Below are 9,599 nucleotides of genomic sequence, written 5' to 3'. Positions count from 1 at the left end.
GACATTGAGGGAGTGGAATCCTTTCCTGTTCAGAAACATGCCAGGATGGTGATATGGAGCACACAAGGCAATGTAAATGCAGTTTATGGCACCTTGCACCCTAGGGAAGACTGCAAGGTGGGAAAAGCCGAGGGTTCTCTCATCCTGTCCATTGAGACTGTGATGTAGATGTTCCTCCTGGCATAGGTAGCGCTGGACATCCTTGATAAAGCAGTGCACAGCAAATGACATCATCATCACAGGCAGTCCCTTGGAATCGAGCAAGACTTGCTTCCACTCTTAAAATGAGCCCTCAGATGGCTGAACAGTCCAATACGAGAGCCACAGTCCCTAGCACAGGTGGGACAGATAGTTGTTGAGGGTAAGGGAGGGTGGGACAGGTTTGCCGCATGCTCTTTCTGCTGCCTGCACTTGATTTCTGCATGCTCTCGGCGATTAGACACAGCAAAAGATGTCACTGATATCACCTGCTGCAGCCTGGAAGGAGTCTATTGCATAAAAGGTAAATGCCACGGTGACCTCAACAGCCACACGCCGTGTGGCCCTGTTTTGAGACTAGAGTTGAGGCTGCAACAGATGACTTAGCTCACTGACACCCTCCTTTGTGACAGCAGCTTCACTGAGCTGAGGTAGAAGTGCTCCTCGAAGATTCAGTGAGAGTATGGGTTCCTGCACTCTGCCCTCTTTCTCCCTCTTCTCCCAGTTGCTCCTGCTCTCTCCTTCACTGTTTCTCCTCATCCTCCAGCCCCAAAGGCAGAGCTAACAGACATCCATGACTACAACAAAACCTTTTTGAAGGCACACAAAAGCAGTCCACCACCAGCAAAAACAGGATAACCACAATCATAATTAAGTTGTAAAAGGCAAAAAATAGGCCCAAGATGCTCAGAAGTTAACCAGCAGCATGAAAGGCTAAACAAGAAATTGACCTGTATGGAGGGATAAGCTCTTTAAACAGCACTGCTGCTGGGTCCTTGCTACCCATTAGTGCCATGATTTGTTGAGCGTATCACATAAGAAATAGGAGCAGGAGTAGGCTATTTGGCTCATCGAGTCTGCTCCACCATTCAATAAAATCATGGCTGATCTGATCTTGGCCTCAATTCCACTTCCCTGTCTGCTCCCCATAACCCTCGACTCCCTGATCATTCAAAAATCTATCTCCACCTTAAATATATTCAATGACCCAGCCTCCACAGCTGTCTGGGGTAGTGAATTCCAAAGATTCACAACCCTCAGAGAAGAAATTCCTCCTCATCTCAGTTTTAAATGGGCGACCACGTTTTCTGAAACTATGCCTCCGCATTCTAGATTTCCCCACGGGGGGAAACATCCTCTCTGCATCTACCCTGTCAAGCCCCCTCAGAATCTTATATGTTTCAATAAGATCACCTCTCATTCGGCTAACTCCAATGAGTAGAGGCCCAACCTGCTCAACCTTTCTTAAAACAACCCCTTCATCTCCGGAATCAACCTGATGCAGCCCATTTTCACAACCCTAGACTACAACAACCATCAGCCCCTTACTTAAATATATTGTCCATGTAAAGGCGTGAGATTATTGGACTTTACCCACTAAACACGGCAGAAAAAGTTAGGGCTGGTGCATTCAGGTGTGTTGTGTATGTATAACTTAAGTATACTCCCTGTACACTCAATGTACAGTTACATAAGACTACTAGATGTACCTTCACACTGTATACACGATGCTTGTACCACCAGAGGGTGCAACTGGTGGAGACCTAGGGGTCACCTGCACACGGCAGGTAACCAGGTATAAAAGGGAGCTCACCATTGCTGTACCCTCACTCAGGAGCTGTAATAAATGTACTAAGGTCACCACAGTTTAAGTACAATACCTTGGCTCGTGGAGTCATTACTCGAGTGCTTACAGACACAATAAGGTGCAAGTGAATTTTTAATGGCATGATAAGCCATAATTACTACCAAACAACCTCTCTGGCATTGAAAATTTAAATTTACGTGGAGTCTCATTCTTTCAGGATTTAGTTATTGTTGGAAATATTAAAACTTAAAAAAAAAAACTTTTTCTGTCCATCTCTTATCTCTCTCTCTCTTAATCCCATCTTTCTGTCCCTCATTTTTTTGCTTTCTGTACAATTTAAATCTAATTTATCCTTCCTGGTTTAGACCATATGGCCAGAATCTTCCCAGCCCTGCGAGTGCGGGTTTGATGGCGTGCGGATTGCAGACCCAACACCAAACGGCGGGCCAGTCCATTAAGATGCTTAAGAGGTAATTTAGAGGTATTTAAAAGGATTTTACCCAGGCACTTACCATTTTACCAAGTTTTCAATGAGTTGCTGTCCTTCGGGTTTCAAACCAGGTAAGTGTGTCGGGGTCTCAGTGACTCTCCATTGCTTTGGCTAGTTGACAGCTGCAGAAATGGTACAAAAGCTGTTCACTTTCCAATGTCAGAAGCTCAAGCCTTTAGGATTTGGAAGTCACTTTTGAGCTGCATGCAGTTTGGAAGTTTTTGCAATGAACTCTTTATCCAGTGTCACCTCATTGGAGCCACCTCTCTCACCATTGACATATCGGTTCTGTCATCTCAACCTCACCTGTCATCTATTCCATCAGCATCGATGCCCTTGAAAAAATCTCACCTTGTTCCTCAGAAACCCACCATGACCAGCTCCAACACCATCACTAAACACATCAGCATCACCACAAACAACATTAAACTTCTCCACAATCACCTGATGCTACACAGGACACAGGGCACCAGCACCCGACCACATTGCTGCCCGGGAGGCACCCTTTTACTTGGCCACATTTACTTCACGTGACGCTTTGTACCCTTGCTGCCACATGATGCGCCAGGTTGGCACAATCCCATACCAGCATCATAAAGCATCCCTGCAATGCCCAAGCCATTCCTTTCATACTCATCACAATTGTGCAGGGTACCCTTATGTCTGACTATTCACAACAACTCACTAAGCCCCTTCCAAAAGTGCACTCAAATTTGTCCAATAACACAAAGTGTTCAAAATAAAGATGTCAATGTTTGACAACACATTAGTAGAAACTCTACATGAACATTGGCTAAAAGACCCAAGTGCCTCCCCTTGTGTGTTGTTAGTTGTATGAATGGATAAGGGTGAATGTGAGATGGGGAATAATACATATAAAGCATCTGGAGGGATTCATGGGAGTGCCTGGGTGCAGCCGTGCACCCTTGTGCAGTGCTCGTCAGTGATTGCAGCACCTCAATGCTGCAGACCACTGACAGCACAACTGTCAAAATGAATGTGGGCATGGTCCCTTTAAGGAAATCGGCTGATGAAGTGTCATCAGATGACATCAGCAGACCGGCTTCCTGTTAATTGGACGGGAACCTTGCTGGGCAGGCTTAACAAACTCCATCAACGGAAGATTGTGGCGAGGGCAGGATGGCGCAGAGAGAGCATTCCCCACATGCCACCAGTGCTGGCCGCCCACTGTTGGCAAAATGACGGCCTGCGTTTTGCAATGAAGATTCTTCAATCTGATTGGTTGAAGAACCACGCTGTTGCTTGACCTGCTCATTCATGCCACAGATCCCCTGCAGAGAGCACCATGTTGGATCAGACATCGATGACAGCAAATCTCTACTCAAAAGCTGATGAGAACTCTGTGGGCAGCTGTCAGTGCAGTGAATGGCGAGCGGTGTTCCTTCACCACTGACTGCAAAATTGGCATGCACCCTGGATGCTTATGAAGGAGCCTGATCCAGTCTAGTGGGCAGCGCACTCCCAGTGTGGAATGAGCGATCCATATTGGACACCTAGGAGTCCTTTTGATGCCTGTAAAACGGGCAGAGTGTCGGGTGTTTGTTTTACGCTCTACCTTGATTCATAGACCTCAGGAAATACAGGAAAAAGGACTACAAGTGACGCAAAGTTTAGGCTTAGTCCAGTGTCAGTTTTATTATGCAAAAAACTAAGTAAAAATGAAAGAACTAGACTTCTGAGAGATTGTAGATTCGTGGTCGTTGTTTCTGTGACCGGCTGTTCCCTCTTCTGGTTGTTCTCTTCAGTTCTGTTCCTTCCCGTTTGCCTCCATACTTCACTTCTGAGCTGCTTCTAGCTCGTATACTTATATCCACTTTATGAATAATACCCCTGCTGAGCTGCGATTTCCGATAATGTGTTTGGATCAATCCGTTGTTTGTGGTGATCAGAGTTGACTGATTGTGACGATGGATCTGGATGTCCCCAATTTGCACAATGAATCTGCAGGGCAAAAGATAACTCCTTATCTTAAGCATCTTGTTCTCCAAAAATGTACATCTTGTGGGGTCCCTTTGTTGTTCTGGTTCCTTGCAGACTTGGAGTCTCCAAAGAGAATTGTTTTTCCCCCTCCAGCCAATCAGTTCAGGGGCTCTTCTGTGGGTTTATATCAAATGTATCAAACCCATTGTTTCTATGAATAAAACCAGTCTGGCTCTCAACCGCAGAGATTGTCCTTAATTGGTGATGAGTCACCACCTGCCCCAGGCTGGCACCCTTTTTCTCCCTTTGTCCAGTCAATCCCAAAAGCTTGTATTAACTCAATTTAATCAATTTTTTGTTCATGGCCTCTTTCTGTGCCTTCTGGAAAAGTGTATAACCTTACAAGAGAGAGATTAAATATCTCGTCCGTGATGTTTCGCTTCTAACTTTGTCTGACTCTAAGCCCACTGATCAGGTGCTCACAGCGGTTAATTAAAGGCTAATTAGTATTGCTGTTGGAAATTTCTCTAAATTGGCAGCTGCTGTCCTCTCCTTGTTGTCTCAAGGTCAAAAAAACAGCAGGAAATAAAACATTTTTAAGATTGTTCCTTGTAATTTGTTGACATTTTATACCAAATATGTCATCTGTAGTGTTAGGTCTGGAGTGTGATAGACACCGACATTTTTTAGATTAACCAAGTGCTGTTGGTTTTTCCACACTTCCCATTTCTAATCCTGGTCCATCCTCGTCCCGAGAGCCAATGCATTTTTCACCCTCCTGCCCTCACTCTGTCCCGAGGAAGGTCGTAATATTACGTTGCTAGCTGTGACCTGGGAAGTAGTTTTAAAGTTTTTTAAAAATATACTTACTGTAGTTTTACTGAGACAGGAAAAGCATAGCAAGTGCTTCCAAGAATTTAAAGCCACTTCCCGGACTACTGCTGGCAATACCACCTTTCTGGGAACACAGACTGATCACATCTAGTGCAACCACTATCCAGGATGGTTGGGGAGAGTTGAGCCATTTTCCATTACCCCTGCTATTTTTTAAATTCTCGTCCACCACATCATGCTGCTTACCATGGCACAGCCCCAGAGCAGAATTAAAAGAAAACATGTTGCAGAAGCAAATATATGAGAGCCACGAAGGAGCAGAAAGAGAGGAAAGTGACAGATGTGAAGAAAGAGCAGGAAGTTAGGGAGATAGAAAGGAATTAAATATGTAAGTAAGGGAGGAGAAAGGAAGAAAAATAATACAGAAAGAGAAATGAAGCATGAGAGAGAGAGAGAGAAAAGTGAGGTGAAGAGGGTCAGAGAGCACAAAACGAAGAGGGGAACAAAGCAAAGCGAGGCGGGGAGGGGGGAGGAGGGGGGTAAAGAGAGCAAAACGAGGGGGGCAGGGGGGAGGCAAGAGAGCAAAGCGAAGGGGGGGGGGGGTAAGTGGGGAGAAAAGAGTATCCAAGTCCAAGAAAAGTGCCAACACTTCCAGAATATCAATTATATATTAAATTCCTTATATGGGGCTCGTATTTAATTGAAAACTCATTGTAAGCATCAGCAGTACCTGTTGCTGGCACTGTGATAGGTATGTTCAATATTAAAGGCGTTACCCTGCTATTGTAGATTATATCATCCTATGATTGTGCAGCCTGGACACCAGGTTCCCACAAATCAATACAAATTCTTTCCGAAATAGACTGGCGGATTTTGAACTGGGATTTCCGGAAAAGTTCAACATTTTAAAACAGACATAAATTTTATGGGTTTTTTTTTAAGTTCACTTTAATGTCGAAACTTAGTCACATCACCCTCTGGAAGACAGTAAGACTCTGGTCAGTCTCCTGACATCTTATGATGGACTAGTACTGTCTCCTAATAGTATTCCAGAAATCACCTAAATCCTGAAAAAGGAGTCCAGGAGATAAAGCTTAGGAACAGGACTTCAAGGGTAATAGTCTCTGGATTACTCCCCCAACCACGTGCTATAACAGGCAAGGATAGTAAGGTTAGGAATCTAAACATGTGGTTAAAGGATTGGTGTCAGGAAGAGGGTTTCATTTTATGGGGCATTGGATGCAGTTCTGGGGAAGAGCAACATCTGTACAGGAAGGGAGCTGATAAACTGACAAAATGGATAAATAGGGAAGTGAAGAGGTACTTAAACTTGAAGGGGGCATGGAAAATAAAAGCAATCAGAAAGTGCAAATAGAAAAGTCAGAAACAGATTTGGTTAATATACAAATAGAAGAGATTTTAGAAAAAGGAAGACTATACAGAAGGAATGTAGGGAGTATCAGAGGAATCAGAGGAGTATCAGCTACAAGCAAGGAAAAGACCGAGATAAAGCAATGAGGTTTTCATTCAGACAAATCAAAATCAAGGGAAAACATGGCTGGATTTTCGGGTTTTTGGGCGAAAACGGTAGCAATACGTGAAAATTACTGTTTTTGCTGCGCTACCAATTTTAGGCCAAACTTCGGCCTTTGGGGTCTGCTCCAGGGACACATTGGTAAGTGAGGCATTCCACAATTATTCGCGGTGCCAAATGTGAGTTTGGCCAACTTTAGTTCAGGGTCATTTGCACTGAGAGAGGAGCCTTTGGAAAGGGGGATTGGGCAGGGGGGGGGGGGGGGGGCGCAGGAGGGAGTTCACAAAAAACATTCCAAAAACATTACCAAGACACTTAACTAACTAATCGCTGCAAAAAAAATAAAAACTTTAAAACTTGTATCTTTTGCAGATTTTCGTATGTACCACTGCTGGCAGGGCTGCACCGACCTGTCGCTGTTCTGGGTGTGGTGTACAGGTCGGGAGTGCCGAAACTCAGACGGTAACACAATCAGCGTTGTTACACGTCCGCCGCAGCTCTCGCCGATGGCACACCCCATAGCTGCCACAAACAAGGGGCCGAGGATCTCGCCCGGGCTTTGCGACCGGGTTTTTGCCACAGAGGGTCAAAAGCGGTGGAAACCTGGTCGCAAACTCCTCGAAAATCCAGCCCAGTGTTAAATACAAACAAAAAAGGAATAGAAAGAAAGAAAGGAGGAAAAGTGGCAATATTGGTGAAGGAGGGAATACATATTATGGGGTGAACCAATGTGAACAAAAAGTGGTTCAGGGAGACTCAGGGATCCAAGATGAGGGATTGTTACATTATTTGCTTTGTACTACAGATCCATAATTTTGAGAGTGAAATGGAAGAGGAAATTTGTAGACAGATCAAGGAGCAGAAGAAGAATTAAAAGATTATTGTTCTTAGAGATTTTAATTACACACTTCTTGATCGTAAACAGGGAAAAGGGAATGAAATTCCTAAAATGTGTGCAGGACTCATTTGGTTACGATTTTATTTGCTTGCGTACAAAGAGTGTTGAAGATGTTTATGTAGCATATGTAGAACATGCTTTTTATGTGGTTCATACCAGGTGGCCAGTCAGCAGCCCCATCCCCCTGAGGCCCAGTGCCTCTGCTTTTATGAACTGCTAATTCTATGTTCAGAAGCAATTAAATACTTTATACAGTACAGTGTAATACCGGCCCCTCCTTGTTGTTTTGTTCCATGCAATTTTGACGGTAAAACACAAGGATCGTATGATTTCACAATTCAGACTAATTCGCCATATAGGAATAAGTCTGAGGAAAGAACCTCCAAGAAATTAAGAACTGTAAAGTATTTTACAAATATATCAGAAAAAGAGAGAAAAAGAGGTCCTCAGAGGAGAAATGTAAGGAATTAGTAGAGGATAGATAAAATTGGCAATGATATGGCATGTACTTTGCTTCAGTTTTTACAAAATAGAAGGATATTGGGGGAGGAGGTAAATTCTAAATTGGTTTAAAGGGAGAAGACAGATATAAGAAATAAAAGGAAAGTCTAAAATGAGTTAAGCTAAAGGAGAACAAAATACCTGGGCTTGACAGGATACATCCAAGGATTCCGAGAGAAATGGGGCAAGAAATAATGGAGGTCCTAGACATTATCGTTCAGGATTCAACCGAGAATGAATGTGTGCTCAAGGACTGGAGAGTTGCCAATATAATTCCAATCTTCAAAAAGGCAGAGACAGAGGCTAGTTAGTTTAACATCTGCTGCAGGGAAAATTTTGGAAACTTTAATTGGAATCTTTTAAATTATTAAATATCGAGGAGAAGGGAAAATAACTTGAAGGAGCCAACAAATTTTAGAAAGGAAGATACTGTTCGACAAACTAGATCTGGGGTCCCCCAAGGATCTATCTCCCCCCGCTCCCCCCACCAACCCGCCCCCCCCCCCCCCATTTTATATCTGCATGCTTCCCCTCGACATTATCACTCGAAGACATGGCATCAGATTCCACAGGGACTCTGACAACACCCAGCTCTACCTCGCCATTATCCCTCTCAACTTCTCCACTGCCTGCATTGTCAGCCTGTTTGTCCTGCCTGGATTAGTCCAATTAAAGATTATGAACAAAGCCAGTGTCTTTGGCCCCTACATTAAACTCCATTTCCTCACCAGCGATTGTATTGCCCTGCCTGGCCATCTTCTCAGGCTGACCCAGACTGTTCGTAACCTCAGTGACCCAGAGCTGAGCTTCCAAACCCATACCCTCTTCATTTCAAAGAGCATCTTCCTTCCATCTCCATAACATCACCCATCTGCTGTTGAAATCATTACGCATGCATGTGTTATCTCCAGACTTAACTATTCAGATTCTCTCCTGGATGGCCTCCCATCATCCACCCTCCATAAATTTGTGGTCAACCAAATCTCGGATACTTGCATTTTAACCCACAAGTCCTTCTCACCCATCACCTCTGTCATTGTTTCTCTCTCTCATTCTCCTTGATCTCCAAATTTGGTCTTGCGCATCCCCTGCTTCCTTCGCCCCACCATTACTGGCCAATGCCTTCAGCAGTCCAGGCCCGACACTGTGGAACTTATTCCCTAAACCTTTCCACCTCTCTCTCCTTGTTTAAGACCCTCATTAAAGCCCACCTTTTTGACCCAACTTTGAGTCACCACTCCCAAAATCTCCTCCTTTGACTCAGTGTCATTTTTTTTCTGTTTATGCTCCTATGAAGCACCTTGGAATGTTTTCCTATAATAAAGGCCCTATATAAATGTAAGTAGTTGCTGTTGATGATGATACCAATCTTCGAGGAGGTGACAGATCTGGTGGATGGGGAAAACACAGTGGATGTCGTGTACATGGATTTTCACAAAGCCTTCGATAAGAGACTATTGCAGGAAATTAAGGGGCATGGAATTAGGGAAGTGTAGGAAACTGGATTGTTATAAGGGTGGAAACCAGAGAAAGGGAGTTCAGGAAAGTTTCTCAGTGGCTGGAAGTGGGTAGCGGTGCTTGACAGGGTTCTGTCGGGGACCGCTTCTGTTCACAT

Source organism: Pristiophorus japonicus, chromosome 14 (genome assembly GCF_044704955.1).
Source record: "Pristiophorus japonicus isolate sPriJap1 chromosome 14, sPriJap1.hap1, whole genome shotgun sequence".
Taxonomy (NCBI): Eukaryota; Metazoa; Chordata; class Chondrichthyes; family Pristiophoridae; genus Pristiophorus; species Pristiophorus japonicus.
Note: the sequence above shows the minus strand (reverse complement) of the source record.